This window comes from Miniopterus schreibersii (genome assembly GCF_964146895.1).
Source record: "Miniopterus schreibersii genome assembly, chromosome: 6".
Taxonomy (NCBI): domain Eukaryota; kingdom Metazoa; phylum Chordata; class Mammalia; order Chiroptera; family Miniopteridae; genus Miniopterus; species Miniopterus schreibersii.
In genome coordinates, this window is record NC_138107.1 from 55926913 (window position 1) to 55948623 (window position 21711).

Genomic DNA, 21711 nt, shown 5'->3' on the forward strand with positions numbered 1-21711 from the left:
AGGACAGAGCCTGACTCTGCACCCCAAGCGCCAAACTTTTCGTCCCACCCGTCGTCTCTTCCCTGGATTAGGCAGCATCCTCATAAATGGTCTCTTGGCTTCCTCCTGTGCCCCACACAGTGGACAAGTGCTCCTTAAAAGTACAATTCAGGTGATGCGGGGGGGGGGGGGGGGAATAAGATAAATAGCCCGGCCGGAGTAGCTCAGCTGGTTGAGCGGCATCCTGTGCACCCACAGATCTCCACTTGGATTCCTGGTCAGGGCACATACCTGGGTTTTGGGTTCAATCCCCTGTCGGGGCTCACAGGGAAGGCAACCGATGGATGTTTCTCTCTCACAACCATGTTCCCCCCCCTTCTCTCTCTCTCTCTCTCTCTCTCTCTCTCTCTCCCTCCCTCCCCCACACACGCACACACACAGCATGTCCTCAGTTAAGATCTCTCTCTCTCTCTCTCCCTCTCTCTCTCTATATATATGTATATATAAATTCAGACCAAGACACTCCCTAGCTCGGCAGCTCCCTATGCTCATAGAATAAAATTCGAAGCCCTTCCATGGCTACTTCTCTGACTCATCCAAGTCTTGTTCAGCCACTGCTCCACTCCAGCCACAGTGGTCTCTTGGCTCATGTTCCAACACAGCAAACACACCCCAGTCCCCGCACCTTACAGGTGCCATTTGCCCTACCTGAAACTTCTTTTTCTTCCACTTTGTTTCTTTTTCAACTTAAGACTATGTCCTCCCATATCCTGTATGCCAACTATAGTTTAATTTTTAAAAAGATATCCCCCCCAATAAGACAGCCACAACAATAAAACAAATAAATTACCCCTACCCCCCCCCCCACACACAGTCTGGAACTTCTGCTTTATTGCGGTATCATTGGCATATAACATCACATAAATTTAAGGTGTACAACGTGATGGTTTGATATATGTATTATTGCAAAATTATTACCACAATAAGGTTAGTTAACAGTAGTGCTCAGAGAGGTGAGGGCAAAGGCAGGGGAGGTCTTGGAGACTGGTTCCAGGCAGGCCTTTTCATGGAGGGCTTTATTGGGGTTGGAACAGGATCCTGATATGAGTTCAGGGCTGAAGAATACAGAAAGGTGAGGATTTTGAGGCAAGGGGTTCAAAGAGTCCTGGGGAGTAAACAGACCTTCTAGTGAAAAGTTGAAGAGTTTAATTTTCATTTAAATGCATTTGGGAAGTTCCTGAAATAAACAATAAGGTGTTTGTAACCTTTTTCTTCCCTGATGAGAGTCTCCTGGATTAGTAAAATTATGTCAGTGTGGACAGCCAACCTTGTAAAGGCAGGTGGTTTGGGTTCTCATCACTACCTAAACATCTTTTCAATTTTGCATCCCCAGCACCATACCCTGCAGTAGGCATTCAGTAGATGAAGGGGTGAGTACGATGTAGTAGAACTTAGAGTTCAGTGATCGTGCTAAAAGGCTCCTTAGCAGGTCATCTTGGGCAAAAGACTCAACTCTTTGGGGCCTCAGTTTCCTCATCTGGCAAGTAAGAAAAGCAGTGCCTCTCTGCGCCGCCCCCCTCCCACCTCCACCCCACCATCCCAGGTTTACCAAGTGAACTAAGGTATTTGAAAAACCTTTTAGCCAGAGCAGACCCTGAAGGAAGGAAATCTGAAGCCACGGTGGTCCAGCCCACTCATTTTACAGATGACAAAACTGAACCTCAGATGTTTCTTTTTTATCAAAATTCACCATTCCTAGTCCCAGTCCTGTCAGAGTTTGCTCTCTGAGTCTGACCTGGCAGAAGGAATCTAATAAATTCATTTCTTTCCGGAGTTAATTATGGTTGTTGCCAGTGTAGGAGTACATCTAGAAGAAACATTTTCATTTCACTGAGGAGATACATAATAGTGGGATTTCTTTCAGGTCTTTGAGCAGACTAGTAGAGAGAGATTTTGGAGGGACAGCTTCCAAGTGTTTCCCAATTTGCATGATAAAAATAATTGTCTCTGTAGGTACTATGTTTTGCATTGATTACTGGAGAAAATCCACATTAATGTTGATCTTCCACACATGCCCCAAAGTCTGGAAGATTCACCTTTTTTAAAATATGAAAACTAGAATGCTCAGACCCCCTGAAGTAAAAAAGCAGTAAACATTTCAAACAGATGAAAAATTAATCAACACATTGGAAAGAATCTTCAAATAGAAATGAGAGAATAGAAATCCATCCTAGCAAGATATGTGAACTTAGAAATTCAGGCTTTCTGAGCTTTCTCCCCTCTCCAATACTTTAATGTGTGTGTGTGTGTGTGTGTGTGTGTACACATCAAAATTCAAAAGACACCTGGTGTTATAGGAAATATATATTTGGTCTTTGTGTCCCCTCCAACTTCCTTCCAGGTACAGAGCTCTTAAAACCCAGGGAATTCCCTGGGTGACAATAGTGTCTTGTTAGTCAGAACAAGTCCCTGTCAATCATGTCAGAGTAAATGTAAATAACATGTTTTCCTGAGTTCTGTGAGCCATTCTTGCAAATTATCAAACCTGAGGAGGGAGTCACAGGAACTCCCAATTTTGTTGGTAAGAAGCCCAGGTGGCCCAGGACTTGTGACAGCTGAAGTGAGGACCGTATTGTGAGACTGAGCCCCTTAATTGTGGGATCTGATGCTAACTCCAAGTAGATAACGTCAGAATTGAATTGACTTACTGGACACCAGTTGATGTTGGAGAATTGAAGAATTACCGAGGTATAAAGGGTAAACAGTGAAAAATCACCTTAACAGTCCTGTTGCCTATTTTCCTCCTCTGTCCAGAGGCAACTGCTATTTTCAGTTACTTGGTGGGATGGACTAAATTGTATCTCCACCCAAAATTCATATGTTGAAGCCCCTAATCCCAATGTAATATAGTATTTAGAAATGGAGCCCTTGGGAGGTAATTAGGTTTCAATGATGTAAGGAGGGTAGGGCCCTCATAATGGGATTAGTGCCATTCTAAGCGCTCTCTCCGCCACGTGAAAACCCGGTGAGAAGGCAACATCTACACACCTGGAAGAGAGCTCTCACCAGAACCTGGCCCGCCGGCACCCTGATCCCAGACCTCCAGCCCCCAGAACTGTGAGAAAATAAATGTCTGTTATTTAAGCCACCCAGTCTATGGTATTTTGCTGTGGCAGACCGAGCTAACATACCTGGGTATCTTTTCAGGAATATTGTATGCATAAATAAACAAAAATAAATATATTTATATTAGTTTTCTTCCTTTTTTTACATGAATGGTTCTGCAACTTGCTATCATACTCTATCTTGGAGAATAGTCCAAGTCATTAGGTTTCTTTTTTTAATAGCTGAATAATATTTTTCCATTGTATGAATATACTGCAGTTCACTCAACCAAACTTCTATTGCTAAATATTTACATTGCTTCCAATTTTTGTGTAATTACATATAATGCTACAAAGGATAACTTTCACATATGCCATTTGCACATATGAGAGCTATTCGTTGGCTAAATTCCTAGAAAAGAATTGCTGGGTGAATGTATACTCATATCTATAATCTTGGTAAATATTACCAAATTGCCCTTCATAGTCATTGTGCCAATTTACACTCCATTCAGTATGTGTAATAGTGTTTGTTTTCCCCCCCACTCTCACCTACACAGTATGTTAGCAAACTTCCGAGATTTGCAAAATTAAAATATGTTACTTTATAGTTTTTCTTTCTTTCCTTTTTTTTTTTTTTTTGCATGTTCTTATTATGTATGAGATTGAGTATTTTTTTCATATATTTAAGAGCCTTTTGTGTATTCCTCCTACAATTTACCTCCTCTTTTGGGTGTTAGTATTTGTCTTATAGGTGCTCTTTATTATCACTGAAAAATAAAACCTTTATGTGTGGCAAGAATTGCGAACTTCCCCCCAGTTTGTTGTTTGACTGTTGACTTTCCTTCTGGTGATTTTTTGTCATACTGCACTTTATTTTTATATAGCTCAATTTAACAAACTTTTTTTTTAATCCTTACCTGAGGATATTTTTTCCATTGCTTCCCAGAGAAAGTGGAAGGGAGGGAGAGAGGAAGAGGGAGAGGGAGGAGAGAGAGAGAAACATCCATGTGAGACACACACATCAATTGGTTGCCTCTCCCAGGAGCCCTGACGAGCGGGGATGGAGCCTGCAACCGAGGCACGTAGGTGCCCTTGACCAGGAGTCCAACCCAGGACCCTTCGTCCACGGGCCACGCACTCACCACTGAGCCAAACCAGCCAGGGCAAACATTTCTTTTGTGGTTTCATACATACTCAGAAATTCTTTCCCCACTCCAGGATGAAAATGTCTCCTTGCTTTTTTCTACTTCTCTTTACTTTGTATATTTAAGTCTTGTACCCATCTGAAATTTATTTTGATGTAAGGTATGAAGTATGAACCCAGCATAATTTATTTTCAGAGAGTCACCCAGTTTATCCAACTCCATTGGCTAAATAACTCATTTTTTCCTCCTCTGATTTGAAATGCACCTTTATCACTTGCCAAACACCAGTAAATATTAAATACTATGTAGTATGTAAGTTTTGGAGTCTTTCTCAGGATTTTATACTCTATTCCATTCAGCTGCCTATTATGTGCTGACACCGCACTGTGTAAATGCTGTGACTTTATAATACATGTTAATATCTGTGTTGGTTCCCCCGCTTCTTTTTTATAATAGTCTTGGCTCTTCATGCCCATTTACTTTTCATATTAATTTGAAAGGCATCTTAATTGGTCTCAAAAAATTCCTTCTTTTTACTGAGGTTTTATTAAAATAAGAAAAGTTGACATGATTATGAGGTTGACTCTATTCAAAAGCAGAACACACCTTTTTATTTGCCCACCTTCTCTCCTGTACTCTTCAATAGTGTTCTAAGTTTTCTTTTTATTTATTTATGTAAATTGGTTTAATTGACATATAAAGTTATATTAGTTTCAGGTGTACAACACAATGATTCTACATTTGTATACATTGTGAGATGATCACCACAATAAGTCTCGTGAACATAGTCACAAAAAATTATTTTCTTGTGATGAGGACTTTTAAGATTTACTCTCTTGGCAACTTTCAAATATGCCATACATTACATCTCCATGATTTATTCACTTTATAACCTTTCGTGCCTTTTGACCTCCTTCACCCATTTTGCTCCCCCCACACCGATCGCTGGCAACCAAAAATCTTTTCTTAGCATAATACCCTCTAGGTACATCCATGTTGTCACAAATACCAAGATTTTATTCTTTTTTTATGGTTAAATTATACATATATATAATAGCATTTTTCTTTATTCATCCATCCATCATTCATCATTAGACACTTAGGTTGTTTCCACACCTTGGCTATTGTAAATAGTGCTGCAGTGAACATGGGGGTGCGCATATTTTTCGAGTTGGTGTTTTTGTTTTCTTTGGACATATCCCCAGAAGTGGGATTGCCGGATCACATGGCTTGAAGTTTCTGAGGAGCCTCCAAGCTGCTTCCCACAGTGCCCGCGCCGCTGTACAGCCCCCTGCAGGGCACCAGGGCTGCCTTTACCCACATCCTCGCCAGCGGTGGCTGTCTTCTTGCCATGTTGATGACAGGCATTCTAACAGGCGTGAGGGGATATCTCACTGAGGTTTTGATTTGCATTTCCCTGGTGATTAGTGATATGAAGCATCTTTTCATGTAACTGTTGGCCTTAAGTTTTTCTTTAATGAGAATGTCCATGTTTTTTAATTTATTTTTTCAGGTACAATGTAAATAGGGTCTTCCATTACATCTTCTAAATGATTATTGGTTTTATATTTAAAAGGCTGTTTATTTTTGTGTACTTATTTTTTTAACCTGACAAATTACTTCCTATATTGTGAGACATTTTTCAGGCGACTCTCTTTAACTTTCTAAGTATAGCATTACTTCATCTGCAGATAGTGATTTCTACCTCTTGTTTTTTTCACTATACCTCTAGTTTTTTCTGTTTAATTGAATTATCTAGTACCTGCAGATTAATGTTAAATAATTGTAGTGTTACTAGACATCTTTGCCTTGTTTCGTACTCTAGTGGAAACATATATTGTTTCTCCATTAAGCTCAATGCTGCCTTTTAGGCTGAGCAAGATTTTGTCATTTAAGAAAGAATCCACCTGTTGCCAGCTTATTGCATATTTACCAGGAATGGATATTGAATTTTAGCAAATGCCTTCTTACTACGTATTGGAAAGATAATATTAATCTTCTATCATAATAATAGATTCCCTAATATTGAATAGTCTCCCATTTATGAATTCCTAATTGTTAATGTTATTATTCTTTTAATGTGCTCCTAAAGCCTGGTTGCTAGTATTTTTAATGGATTATTGGATTGATATCCTGAATTGTCATATGTGAGGTCACACTATGGTTTTCTTGAGCAAATATTGTTGCGATGTTATGTTGGCTTCATATAAAACAGTTTGGATACTTTTTCTTTGCTCTGGAAATTTAAATAGCATTGGAGTCATCTGTGTCTTTCATAAAGTTTCCTTATTTTTTTAACGATTCCTTGCTTTACCAACTTCTTTATTTAATCAACCATTTACTTGTCTCAACTGCCTCAGATGAAAATATGTTTATTATTTCTAAATTTGACAACTGTAGTTACCCTTATACTAACCATAAAGATATTGAAATGAGGAAATAATCAGAGAAATGTACAAATGTCTATATGCAAGTTTCAATGCAGTATTACTTATAATAAAAGCAAAAACGGAAGCAATTTAAGAACTAAATATTCTCAGAGGACTGGTTAAAGTACAGTGTTTTCTATATAATTAAATACTCTGAAGCTATTGAAAATAATGTTTTTGTATGGGAGAATAAGACTATTATTTTTTAATACAATCCTAAAATTGTCTAGTTTTTAACACTAGGAAATTATTTTCATAACCAATAATATATAAATTAAAATGATGGTGTACTTGCATATTTATTAATATGGAAAAATGTTCACAATAGATGGTGATGCATGTTTCAAAGCAATATGATCCCATTTTTGTAATGTGTGTCCCTATGGTTACAGGAAAAAAGTTTGGAAGTGATTTTCTTGGTCCAATTAAACTTTGGAGGTTATTTATTTTTTGTTTACTCTTACTTTCCACTTTTTCTAGGGTGATGAATTATTTGGATGGATGGGTAGATGGGCAGATAGATAAGTGAATGGATGAAATGCAGTATTTTGGGATTAAATAAGAGCCTTTATAGAATTAACTGGGTGAAAGGTCAAGAATGCTAGCTGGCTCCAGTCCACCCAAATAAGAAGTTTCCCAGTACAAACCACTAGTGAAAAGAAGAAAGTATTTTCTAGTTCTCTCCATCTTTCAGCCCAAAGATTAGAAAATGAGCAGCCACTGTCTGGCTGGACTGCCTAGTGTAGTGGCTCTGAGTTTCCAGGCCTGGGAGAGAGGAGAAGTGGACAAGTATATACAGACCTCATCCTTCATAATGGCCACAGTCCTTAAGTGTCTTCCATCCTTCAAGGGAAGGGTAAGCCAAATGGATAAATGCTATAAATCAGTGGTTCTCTAAGTTGGTCCCGGAGCAGCAGCAGCACGAGGAACTTGTTATAAATGCTGATCACCAGGCCCACCCCAGAAGCTCTGGGAGTGGGACCCAGCAATCTGTGTTTAATAAAGCCCCAGGTGATTCTGAGGCCTACCAACCATTTACATAAATATTCCCAGTCTAAGAAGATTGTCTGAGGCAGGGTGGTCTAACTGCCAGGGGAGAAGAAAAGTCTTTGCCCTTCTAAGAAACTCTGGAACACACTACTAGTTTCCAGAAAATTCCAGAAAAGTTTAAAGTCAGCACACTCACAATAAGCTGAGGAAGATTCCTGAGTTTCAGGCACCTATGTTGCATGTTAATCAAGCCTTTAACATATGTCTGCAAATATATATAGAATACTATAGAATAGAATATATAGAACGTGTACATATCCTACAGTACGATATTAGAATAACAGAATGTCACAGCTGCTTGCACCTGGGAGATCATTCTGGAACAACCCCCTCCTGCCTCCCGGTTCTTACAAATGAAGACACTGTGCTGAGAGAGGTGACTTGACAAATGGCAAAGTACAAACAAGGTAGATGTTGGTTTATTCGTATTTGTTCCGAATAGACCCCAAGAGGTGTCTAACTAAGATTACTTTAAAATGTACCAAATAAATAAACCTAAGTGTCTCCCTTAACTACCAAATGAAGCAGCTCTGGAGGAGGCCAAAGATTCCAAGAGACTAAGATCTTTGCCTCTCTAGACCACTGACAGCAATCTCTAGACCTCATTCATTCACAAGCTTTCTCACTGAGAATGAGTTTCAATTAATGACAAAACTCAAAATGAATCTCAAACCTTTCCTGGAAAGGCCAAGGTGAGCAGTCTAACTCAAATATTTTCCTCCCAAGTAATTTCACATCAATTCTTTTCTAAAATACATTTTCTACATCAACCTTTAAAATAAACATATGCTCCTCAAGAATGCTAGATAACACTAAGCTACATTTGGTAATTCTTAAATTAATAACAATCCTACATTCGGCAAGATTTTTTAGTTAAAGCTCTATTTCAACAAATACCAGGGACAAAGCCAATAAATAATTATTTGAAATAAGTGGGTCAAGTAGTCAAGGCTTAGGTCATTGTTTTGTTTTATAAACATGTTTTGTTATTGTTGTAATGGTATTTCTATATAGGATCCTTTGAGTTTATGATTTAACTCCTCCATGGAACTTGGACTCTTCCTTGAAACTTTTGCATATAGTCAAATAAAAAGAGTATGATCATTTTGGAATCACAGTTCTGGAAAGAAACATTAGAAAATAAATATGTTTTTACATACAAATTACTTTTCTGATAACTGGGGGTACAACCAGAGAAATTTAACACTGAGTCCCCACCTTTAAATAGCTTCATTTCCAATAAAAACATTAATCAGACTCATCTAGGCAGAACTGAAAGCTAAGAAAGTTCAAAACAGAGTTTAGTGGTCATATCTTATTTTTGTCATTAGATGTCCCTTCACCTTCATTTTCATAAAATATTTTCTTCTGGGAGCAACTTTCTCGTCCTCTCTTAAGCAGAAACAGATCCAGGTTTTGTGAAACTTGAAGTTTATACAATTTGCAGAGACCACTTTGGTGCATAAAGAATTATAAATACAAGATTATTTAGAATAAGAAAAAAATCACAATGCATTACAAATTTCAAAGAGTTGACAAATACAAAAAAAAATCACAAAATCTCAAACACCAACCTAATAAATAGTTTTATTACTGAATGCTCTGACACTCTCTATAATCCTTTTCTCCTCCATAACATTGTTTGCTGGATCAAACCTTACCTGAAGCTAAAGAGATATCTGGACTTTTCTGTTACAAAGGCCAATATTTCTCTTTATTGTTTAAGGAACTTTTAGTTATTTGTAACATAGAATACTAATTCATACAAAGATACATGAAGACTCATAATAAGCTTTAAAAGCAGATGGGCCTCAGCTCATGAGGAAAAGCACTTGAGAATTCATCCCAACTTGCAAAATATAGAATGATTTGTGCAATCACACACATCAATTCCCTCCAATAACAGGAGGAACTTAGAATCACTTAATTTTTCAAACTGTGTGACAAATGTAATTGAACCACACAAGGATATGGGGGGGGGGGGAATATGTGAGAGAATAGAGACATTTGTAAGGTCAGAACAATAAAACGAAAAGATTATTAATTGCCTTTACCAAGTATTTAGTAATTAGCCCTTAATGGGAAATGGTTACATGGGTGCTTTGATGTAGTTGTTTAGAATTAATCATTGTCTAATACTGCTTTATTTCCACAGAGAAATAGTCAATCTGTGTAAAGATGGGGGGGAAAGTGGGGAAAAGTTTAATTGACTAAAAGCTGCATTTACTTAAAATCCATTAAGGAAGGGCATTTGAAAGAAGCAAACAGAAACCATAAAGCGCTTTGAGACATAAATGAGCCGTGGGAAACAAGAGCTCTGAGACAGAAAATTCTTTACAACTTTTTTGCTGTATGGGAAAACAAATGGTCGTTTTGAAAGTGGGTGAGCTCAGTGTGGTTCTATTTGGAATAACGAAAAAAAGGAGCCAAAACAGTAATTGCAGAATGAGATTCGAAGCAGAATCCTGCTGGGGTTCATGATCTGATTGCTGCCAGCTAAGAGCAGCGAGGTCAAAGCCCCTAAGTTCTAGCATGTCTTTTACCACTGTGGTTTCTTTAATGATGGTCTTTTTGAATTTACCTAGAACCCTAAAAGAAGGAAGGGGCAGAGTGATTTAGAGGCTTACAGAAACAGTTAATATTTGGGAAGGATTTTCTTTGCAACAGTTTGACAAAATGACTTCAGTTACTGCTCATTGTGGAAAGATAGGTTCCGTGGCAGAATCACTGCCCCACGGGGTAGAGCCTCGGAGAGCCCTTCATCCAGGACACACTCTGCACATGAATTAAGGAACTCACTGAAGACCACAGAGTCTGCAATAGAGTGGGTAGCAGCAACTCTGCATAACTCAGGTCAAACACCATGAAAGGCTATTCAATGAAATCGGTCTCCTGCGACCCCACTTACACTCCTCACAGGCAGCCAATGTTAACAGTTCCTTTTGTTCCCTTCCAGAAACTTCTCCTGTGGGTAGGCGCATACATATCGCGCTCTTTACCCAGTAAGAGCAGCCCATAGACATTCTGTACCTTGCTTTGTTTTTTTAACTTCACGCTACATTGACATTGAGTAGTGCAAAGCTAGATTATTTGGAAGATCGTAGACAAAAATGGGAAGAGGAGAGGTGGTTGAAGACCCATCAGCATGTTTTTTAAACTCAAGTAAATTACTAGTTCAAAACTTTTACCCTTAGGTCTGTGCTACATGCTTAAAAATGTATATTGACCAAAACCAAGGTACATAATGTATATACACTGCAGCAATTATGTGTTCATTTGTTTTAATAAAAATGTGTGCGAAACTGTGAAGACATTTGAGCATAGTATTAACCTTTTCCTAAAGAAAAAACAAACATAGGGAGATCTTTTATTTCTTTTATAGTCCTATTATTAATCCTGAGAAACTGTGCCCACCATGTTACCTACCTGCATGTTTTCAGTCCAGCTCTGTGGGTGTATGTGTGTTTAACAGGTACTCACCTGGGTTTTTTACAGTCATTTTGTAGGGAAATGCCGCAGAACCAGCATGGGGTTAGGATTGTTCGCCTCCCACTTAAATGCTGCTGCATAACACTCCCCAGCTGGGATTGGGCTGAGTGCTCACAAGAGCTGATTTAAGTGTTGAAAAGGCCTTGGAAATTTTCAGGTTTTACTGGGTTCTGAGCACTGCCCTCTTCTCAGCATATTCAAAAGGCAAAGTCTTGTTCCGTTTCTCCTGCCTGTCCAAATAGGAAAGTTCAGTCTGTGTCCCGTGGTAAATTGCACTGCAGAGAAACCATCTGTCCATTCCATCCAATGAACCTATGGCTATAGCCAAAAATCTTTGGAAAAAAGACCAAGTTGGAGATTTGTACTATCTGATTTCAAGAATTATTATAAAGTTCCAGCCCGGCCGGGCGTGGCTCAGCGGTTGAGCGTCGACCTAGGATCCAGGTGATCGGGGTTTGATTCCCGGTCAGGGCACATGCCCGGGTTGCAGGCTCGATCAATGACTCTCATCACTGATATTTCTATCTCTCTCTCCCTCTCCTTTCCTCTCTCTGAAATCAATAAAGGTATATTTAAATAAATAAATAAATAAATAAATAAATAAATAAATAAATAAATAAATCCAGCAATTAAGACAGTGTGCATTGGCATAAAGGTAGATAGATAAAGCAGTTGAACAGAAAGTCCGGAAATAGATTCACATATATATTGAATTGTCTTTTGACTTCTGACAAAGATCCTAAGGCAATTCAATGGGCAAAGGATAATATTTTCAACAACTGATGCTGGAATAAATTGGATGGTCATGGAGGGAGAGGAGGGAGAGGGGGAGAAAGAGAAAAAGAGGGAGGGAGAGGGAAGGGAGGGAGGGAGGGAAAGATAAAGACAATCAACCCTTACCTCACATTATAAAAATTAACTTAATATAGATGAAAGACATAAACAAAGAATTAAAGTTATAAAACTTCTAAAAGAAAATTATACTATTATCTACTGCTAAGTAACACTATTTCCACCAACTTCGTGGCTGAAAACAACACACATTTATTATCTCACAATTTCTGTGGGTCAGAGTCCAGGCATGGGCAGGGAGTCCTCTGCTTAGGGTCTCACAAGGCTACAGTCAAGATGTTAGCCAAGCTGTGGTCTCATTCAAAGCTCAACTAGGGATGTTGATTGGCAGAATTTAGTTTCTTGCAGTTGGAGGACTGAGGACTTCAATATCTTACTGGCTGTTGGCCAGAGGCTACCCTCAGCTCTTAGATGCCACCCACAGTTCCTTGCCACGTGGGGTTCCAACATGATCACTTGCTTTCTCAAAACCAGACAGAAAGAGACCCCCAGCAAAGTAGATGCTAAAATCTTAAGTCACATAATCATGTATTCACACATAATCGCATACATCCCATCTGTATTACCATATTCTATTGGTTACAAGCAAGTCATAGGTCCTGCCCACACTCAAGGCCAAATACAATAAAATAATTGAAGAAAATATATAGCTTTTCTGTATTGATGGGAGGGGGGGAATGTACACAACTATTACACATCCTTCATTTGCCTGTTTAAAAAAGTAGTTTACATACTTATTCCTTATATGCTGAATTGTATAGTGGTACCTTTTCCATGTATGGTTTTTTTTCTTTTTTTATTGAGGTATAATTGACATGCAATGTTATATTAGTTTCAGATGTATAACATGATTCAATATCTGTATATATTACAAAATGATCACCACAATAAGTCTGGTTAACATAGTTACAGATGTTTTTTCTTGTGATGAGAACTTTTAAGATCTACTCTCTTATCTTATCAATATGCAATGCAGTATTAGTAACTATAGTTGCCACGCTTTGCATTACATCCTAAGACTTATTTAATAACTTGTAGTTTATATCTCTTAACCCCTTTCACCCATTTTACTCACTTTCCACCCCCAGCCTTTGGAAACCACTAATCTGTTCTCTGTATCTCTGAGCTCAGTTTTTCCTTTTTTTAGATTACACATAAAAGTGAGATCATATGGTATGTGTCTTTTTCTGTCTGACTTATTGCACTTAGCATAATGTCCTCTAAGTCCATCCATCTTATAGCAAATGGCAACATTTCATTTTTTATGGCTGAATAATATTCCAATGTATATATCACATTTTCTTTATCCATTCATACACCAATGGACACTTAGGTTTCCATATCTTGGGGCTATCGCTTTGTTTTGTTTTTTTAAAATATATCTTTATTGATTTCAGAGAGAGAAAAGGAGAGGAAGAGAGAGAGATAGAAACATCAGTGATGAGAGAGTCATTGATCGGCTGCCTCCTGCACGCCCCGACTGGGGATCGAGCCTGAAACACGGGCATGTGCCCTGACCGGGAATCACACATCCTTCATTTCCGATCGCCTGGACCCCAGGTTGACGCTCAACCGCTGAGCCACACCCGGCCAGGCTCTTGGGGCTATAGTAAATAATGCTGCAGTGAACATGAGGTGCATATATCTCTTCAAATTAGTGTTTTCATTTTCTTTGGTAAATATCCAGAAGTGGAATTGCTGGATCATATGGTAGTTTTATTTTTAATTTTTAGGAACTCCCATACTGTTTTCCACAGTGGCTATATCACTTCCCAGTCCCACCAATAGTGCATCAGGGTTTCCTTTTCTTCACATTCTCTCCAGAAGTTGTTATCTCTTGTCTTTTTTATAATAGCCATCCTGATAGGTATGAGGTGATAACTCATTGTTGTTTTCATTTGTATTTCCTGATGATTATTGATGTTGAGCATCTTTTCATGTACCTGCTTCTTCTTTGGAAAAATGTCTTCTTTGGGGAAATGTCTATTCAAATCAACCCTCCCGTTTTTCAATCAGATTGTTTGTTTGTTTATTTGATATTGAATTGTGTGAGTTCTTTATATATTTTGGATTTTAGCTCTTTATGGGATATATGATTTGCAAATATTTTCTCCCATTAAGTAGGCTACCTTTACATTTTGTTGATAATCTCCTTTGTTGTGCAGAAGTTTCAATTTGACGTAGTCCCACTTGTTTATTTTTCCCTTTTTTTTTTGCTTTGGTGTCAAATCCAAAATAATAATAATAATCTCAAAGATCAATTTCAAGGAGCTTACTGCCTATTTTCTTTTAAGAGTTTTATGGTTTCAGGTCTTACATTCAAAACTTTAATCCATTTTGAGTTACTTTTTGTCTGTGCTGTAAGACAGTGGTCCATTTTAATTCTTTTGCATGTTGCTGTCCAGTTTTTCCAACACCATTTATAGGAGAGACTGTCCTTTCCCTGTTGTATATTCTTGGCTCCTTTGTCGTAAGTTAATTGACCATGTATGCATGGGTTTATTTCTTACCTTTTTATTTGTTCCATTGATCTATGTGTCTGTTTTTATTCCAATACCATAGCGTTTTGATTACTGTAACTTTGTAATATAGTTTGAAATCAGGGAGCATGATACCTCCAGCTTTGTTCTTCTTAGAATTGCTTAGCTATCTAGGGTCTTTTGTGGTTCTATACAAACTTTAGGATTCTTCTATTTCTATGAAAAATGCCATTGGGATTTTGATAGGGATTGCATTAAATATGTGGATTTCTTTAGGTTGTATGGACATTTTAACTCTATTAATTCTTCCAATCTATGAACAGGAATATCTTTCCATTTATTTGTGTCTTCAATGTCTTTCATCAATGTCTTATAGTTTTCAGAGTACAGGTCTTTCACCTCCTTGTTTAAACGTATTCCTAGGAACTTTATTATTTTTGATGCAATTGTAAATAGGATTTTTTAAAATTTCTCTTTCTGATAGTTTGTTATAAGTGTATAGAAAAACAACAGATTTCTGTATATTGATTTTCTGTATCTGTGAACAAAAAAATGAGTAAATTCTAACAATCAATAGAAAATTAAAATACTAGCCTTCTGTGATGGATATTTCTTTGCATTTGATAAAATATCAGGATTCCTTTAGACTGCTGCTCCCCTCGTGTGGGGATAGCCCCGCCCAGACGTACATGCTCAAAGGTGCCCCAGCAACAACACTTTTTGCCAAACAACTTTTGTTAACCATCTTGTGCCTTGAACAAACTTTCCCAAATCAAATCTGATCAATTACTGTATAAAATATACCAGGGCATCTTCTAAATTTTCATTGTAATATTTCTGCCACAAGAGGGCACAGTGTGACTGTGCAGACTGTGCAAAACAATCTACTAAAAGTTGATATTACATGACAAAATACATTGTACTCCCGTAATTGTTTTCATTTGAATATTGTTTTTATATACTTGACTTAATTGTATTCCTTAAAGCAAAGAATAAAGCAGAAATTTCCACCATTTCCTTCTGGAAAATCTTTTCTCAGGCGATAGCTGGTTAAGTACAAACTTAGCATCATTCTTCTCTGTTTAAAATACTGTGATTCATCTCTTTTTCTGGGAGCCATTTCCTGTAGGGCCTTAAGACGCCTTCTTGCTAGTTCTTATTATGTTTCCTGCAGGCCATCAAGTTCATGGGTTTTATTATAGCCTTGCAAATTAGTAGAAAAAATTTACTAGCCCATAAACATTTTATCAGAGTCATCTTGCTCCTGGGGGCAGATTGGTAACAAAATAGCTGAAGGCACTGTTCTGCATTACTTACTCAGCTATGAAACTAATGATTATTATGCAACCATTAGGAAAAAAAGTTTCTAGCTTTTTATTTTCTCCTTGCAAAGGGTGTGCAGTACAGTGGATGTGGGCATAAGTGTGACCAAATAAACCTGTTGACCAACACCACATGCAATCTCTGCTATGCATGGCAAAAGTGACCCATTCCCAGACAGATTTCGTCGACAAATGGAAATCTCCCTTCTCTGAGAAGTCCCACTGGCCCCTGCTCAAAATAATAATTGGCCAGAAAGTGTCTGTTCCCTCCTCCTTTTTGCCCCTCTGCTCCCTCTACCCTGCACCTGGGCACACCCAGAAGGAGAGTGGACAGAAACTTGGCACACTATTTTACAAAAGTTTCTGATCTCTGGGCTGAGATGGATGCTTCCACACTCAGGAAGTTAGTTGGTGCCTGTGTGGTGGGTACAGTGGTTCCAAGTCGCTGTCTACTTTTCCCCCTTTGCAAAGTGACATGTGTTTTTTTGTGGCTGCCACACTCATTTCAGCTCAGACTTCATGGTCATTGCTAGCGTTAACATGGCTGAGGGTAAATGCCCTACCCCTATATTTTGGGAATGCCTACCCCTTTCTGTAAGAGGAGCTGTGGTTCTTCATCCATTTCCTTCACACCAGTTATGGCTCTGCCATCCCCACTGGTCCACCTCCTAGGAGGGAGTGGCAGATGGCAATTCTTTTTCAACCATCAGCACTTCTCTCTTAGTTCAAGACCCTGAGGAAGTCAATGGGAGCCTAGCTAGTCCCATTATTGGGCAGATGCTCCTGATTTAAGCCCTGCCCCATAAGTAAGGGGATTTGGGTCGGACAATGGAGAGCTGGCGGCAGGATAGGGTGGATGAGACCAGAATCACCGTGGTTCCTGGTCCTGGGCTGCAAGCAGAATGTGAGGATGCTGAAAACATGGACTTCGAGACAGATTTCAGGGCCAGTTTTCCCAGTGGATGTGCTGAGATAGGTTAAGAGATATCCCATGGAAACAGAGTTCCACAAAGTTTCTTTGCTACGGGACTTTCCAGAATGTGTAATATGCCAAAACTTGTATCTCCCAAAGGGAGATAATATTTTACCACTAAACCCGTTTTTAAAGTAATGTTATGTAAACCCAGTCTTTTGAGTTACACACATGGGAACTGTTTTTCTAATCATCTAATTTGGGCCAATTATTCTAAAAGAAAAAATTTATAATCTGTTGTTCTTTATTAAATAAGAGCAAAACTGTTTAATCATGTGTGACCAAAAAAAAGACTGAGGAGCACCTCTGGAGGTTTATTAGGGGATTGGAAGTGTCATTATCACTATAGATTTGCAGATGCCTAAGGCCCCAGTGAAGGACCTGAAGACTGTCTTCTCTCCAGGGGCATCTTTATTTTAACAAGCCTGCAGTGCTTCTCAGATGCCACCTTGTAAGAATTCTCAAGTTCTAGAAACCGATGTAGGGGTAGCCTGGCCCATGGTGTGATGAATGAATAAATGAAGGGGCTCATTACATGTAATGCAAGATTTGAATGTTTGCTGTGTCAGGGAGATATACCCAGCCACTGTCTATTCTTAGCAACACACAAGACACTGCCCTTTCTAAAAGTCATAGACTGCATTGTTTCCCCCACATATACGTCAATACAAGTTGATGACCTGAAAGAAGCTAAATTGATTAAAAGCTTCCCAGGAAAACCTGAAATAACATGTAACTTGGTGTTGTTACCACTGTCTTACATAATAAGGATTGCTATGGTAATACATGAGAGGAGAACTCAAGGGAACATTTTGACTGGGTCCCTTTGCAGGTTAAGGAGTGCTTTTTACTCATCTAAAAGTCGTCCATGAGTCCTGCTGGTCTTGCTTTGCTCTGGCCCCTGAGGGTGATGATGAAAAATGGTGCCCTTAGAGCATGTCTGAGGAAGTGGGGATTAGCAAGAATTATCTTCTGAATTCCAAATAAAGGAAGCCGACCGTCAATGTTCAGGGCTCAGGAATAGGTGACAATAGCTAAGTCCGTATCTAATTCTGTTCATGTGACCTATCCACAAACCTATAGGCACTTTGCACCCAGAGGAACTTCATTTAGAAAAGTGTCTTGTGTGAGTATCTGTGTCAAGTTGGCCCAAAAGATGACCTGCAGAGTTCTGACCTGGTACCAAACTCAGCCATCTATTCTGGGAAACCAAAGTCTGACTTCAAGGTAAAAAAACAGAGGCTGGCCCGGCCAGGCGTGGCTCAGTGGTTGAGCATCGGCCTAGGATCCAGGCGATCGGGGTTCGATTCCTGGTCAGGGCACATGCCCGGGTTGCAGGCTCGGTCCCTACTTGGGGACGTGCAGGAGGCTGCCAATCAGTGGCTCTCTCATCATTGATGTTTCTATCTCTCTCTGTCCCTCTCCTTTCCTCTCTCTGAAATCAATAAAGATATATTTAAAAAACAAAAACAGAAGCTGAAGAAAGAAAGAAAAAAAATCCCTAAATCTTCCCCAGAAACCTAGGGAGAGAGAGGAGATGCATACCAATACTCAAGGCCACACGGAGAGAGGACTTAAATGGCCCAAGAAAAAATTGTGCCATTCTAAGTGGAGAAGAGAACAGCTATTGTCTACCACTTAAATAAAAAATACTGTATAAACAGCTAACAGCTGTTTTTCAGCCTTTGCTCTTTAGAGCAAAAGCCAATAAAATAAAAGACATACTCTTTCAAATGTGGTTTTTGTTCAGAGCCCAGATTTTCTACAACTACTTTCCAACTCAGAAGTAGGCTCTGTTTGGGACTGTTTTGTTTTGAAGACAAGAGAAATACAACGTTCAGTACAGCCCCTCGGATCCAGATGGAAGCTCAGCCAGAGGACTTTGCCACACCAAGGAGAAGATGTATACAGGTCTGGGAGGATTTCAGTGTTGAAAAACAGAAGCCAGTACTCTCAAAACTCTCCTCAAATAAGTGAACATTGAAAGGAAAAAACATTAACTTTGTGTGCAGTAATAGGAAACAAGATGTGCCTCTTCGAGACGCTGTTGCTTGATTTCAGCACCTGTAGCTACAAAATCATTAAGGAGAGTAAATGACCTGGCCATCCATTCATTGACCACATATAAAAGTCACCTGATAAGACCAGCACTCTAATGAGCATCCATCTTGTAAATAAGAAAATTATAGGGGACTTTCAAAGGGATACTCATGTGAAAAATGACTAGCTAAATCTTATAATTATGAAGCCAGAGGGATAAAATAACAGTGAGGCGAGGCCTGTTTTATAAACAGAGACTCAAAGATAAGACCTCACTTATCATCCCCTCTTGGTGCCTCTGTTAATGCTGTTTACTCCACCCTGAATACCAGCTTCTGTCCTTAAAGAAAATCTGTACTTACTTTGGGTTTCAGCTCTTCACCCATCTGTAGCTTCTTTATTACATATAAAAATATGTGTGTGTACATATATGTACGTGTGTGTGTGTGTGTGTGTGTGTATATATATATATATATATATATATATATAAAGAGAGAGAGCTTTGAAATTTTCTCTAGTTATTTCTTCTATCTTTATTTTACCATAAAATGTTGAAGTGCAGGCTTTCTCTTTCTGCATATGTCTACCTTGCTGCTGTGTCTACGTGGCCCGGATATTATGAGCACATAACATCCATTCTCAGCATTAAGGCAGAGCTCATCCCCGGACGGCACTCCTACCACAAGTCTATCAGATCCTGAATACTATGTGGTTTTTAATGTGTACTGCTGGGCTAGCAGATAGCAAAGGAACCCTCCAGAGTCCAAAGAAATGAGCACTGAGCTGAAATCCAAGCAGGAGGTGGTAAGTGCTGGACAAAATTGAACGCTAAGTTCAGGGTCCATTGCAAAGTGCAAAAGCCAAACTAAGTCTTCCGTTTTAAACCCTGACTATTGAAGGGGCTATATCGGTCCTCTGGGTCCTGAAGGAAGCAAATGAAAACCTCTTCTGGAGTAAACAACTCCAGTTTAGGCCCTCAGGACTCCCATAGCTGCAGCAAAATGAGTTCCGAATCAAAGATCACCAAGCAGCAAAAATATAAGCCACCATATATGAGAGAAGGCAGAAACAATAAACAATACATATATAGTCCCAGGACTTTGGTACTGGAATTACGAAGTACAAAATTTTAGATATTGTATATGAAATATTTAAAGAAATCCAAGATGGAACCATCAGTGTGTGCAAGTACCAAGAGACTATGAAATATGACCAGGCAGATTTGAAAAAGTCACATAGCATTACTAAATGAAAAATATAATTGTTGAAAATAAGAACTCAATGACTGGATTAAACAGTAAATACGACACAGTTGAAAAGAGAATCTGTCTGCCCTAGCAGGTTTGGCTCAGTGGTTAGAGCCTCAGCCTGTGGACCGAAAGGTCCAGGATTCGATTGAGGCCAAGGACACGTACCTTGGTTGCAGGCTCGGCCCCAGTGGGGCGAGTGGGGGAGGCAACCAATCAATACGTCTCTCTCGAATCAATGTTTCTCCCCACCACACACACTTTCTGAAAAAAGCAATGGAAAAAAATATCCTCTGGTGAGGATTTAAAAAAAGAGAGAGAGAGAATCAGTTAACTAGTGTGTCTGAATTTTTTCCCCAGAATACAGCACAGGGAGAGGAAGGAAGATGGAAAATGGGAAAGAGGGGCTGAGACATGGACGGCAGAATGAGAAGGTTTAATAGACTCATCGGAGGAGTCCCAGAAGAGGTGGAAAGGCAATATTCAGAGAGATAATGAATGACGAGGTCCCAAACTGATGAGCAATATGAGTCCACAATACAAGAAGCATAATATATACCGTGCAGGATATATATATATTTTTAATCCTCACCTGAGGATATTTTTTCCATTGCTTTTCAGAGGGAATGAAAGGGGGGGAGAGAGATAGAGAGGGGAGGGAGAGGAACACTGATGTTAGAGAGACACACTGATTGGTTGCCTCCTGACCGGGGCTGGGGATCGAGCCTGCAACCAAGGTACATGCCCTTGGCCGAAAATGAACCCGAAACCCTTCAGTCTGCAGGCCGATGTTCTAGCCGCTAAGTCGAACCAGCTAGGGCCAGGGTACATTTTTAAAAATCTGCAGTCAGACACATGTAGTAAAAGTGCAGCATGCTAATGCTAAACTCAAAAAGAAGATCTTAAAGGCAACAAGCCTGAAAAAGGCAGATCACCTACAAAGAACCAATTAGGTTGTCAGCAGGTACCTTTAGAGAGCAACCGGAAAAATGGTAGAAAAATATCTTCAAAGTGATAGGAGAACAGGGTGGAATGGGTCATTGGGAAGAAAAAGGGACATCTGTAATATTTTAAACAATAATAAAATTTTTAAAAAAAAGTGATAGGAGAAAATAACTGGGAAGGGCATGTGCAGCAAAATTCCTCTGAAAAATGAGTGAGAGCCCGGCCAGCATGGCTCAGTGGCTGAGCATTGACCTAGGATCCAGGAGATCAACGTTCGATTCCCGGTCAGGGCCCATGCCCGGGTTGCGGGCTTGATCCCCAGTGTGGGGCGAGCAGTAGGCAGCTGATCAATGACTCTCTCATCATTGATGTTTCTATCTCTCCCCCTCTCCTTTCCTCTCTCTGAAATCAATAAAGATATATTTTAAAATAATAATAATAAATTCTTCAGATAAATATTATATGTGAACAATATGAATGGTGCCATGCTTAAGCTCCCTCTGGGCATCATACCAGGAACACTTTTTTTGTGAAAAAAAAGATTTAAGTATGAGGTTAACATTCAGTTAATTGAGTTGACAAAGAGGGTTTTTTAGTGTTCCTGACTCTCTGGGAATTCAGGAAACAATTGAGTTAATGTCAGAGAGCAGGGA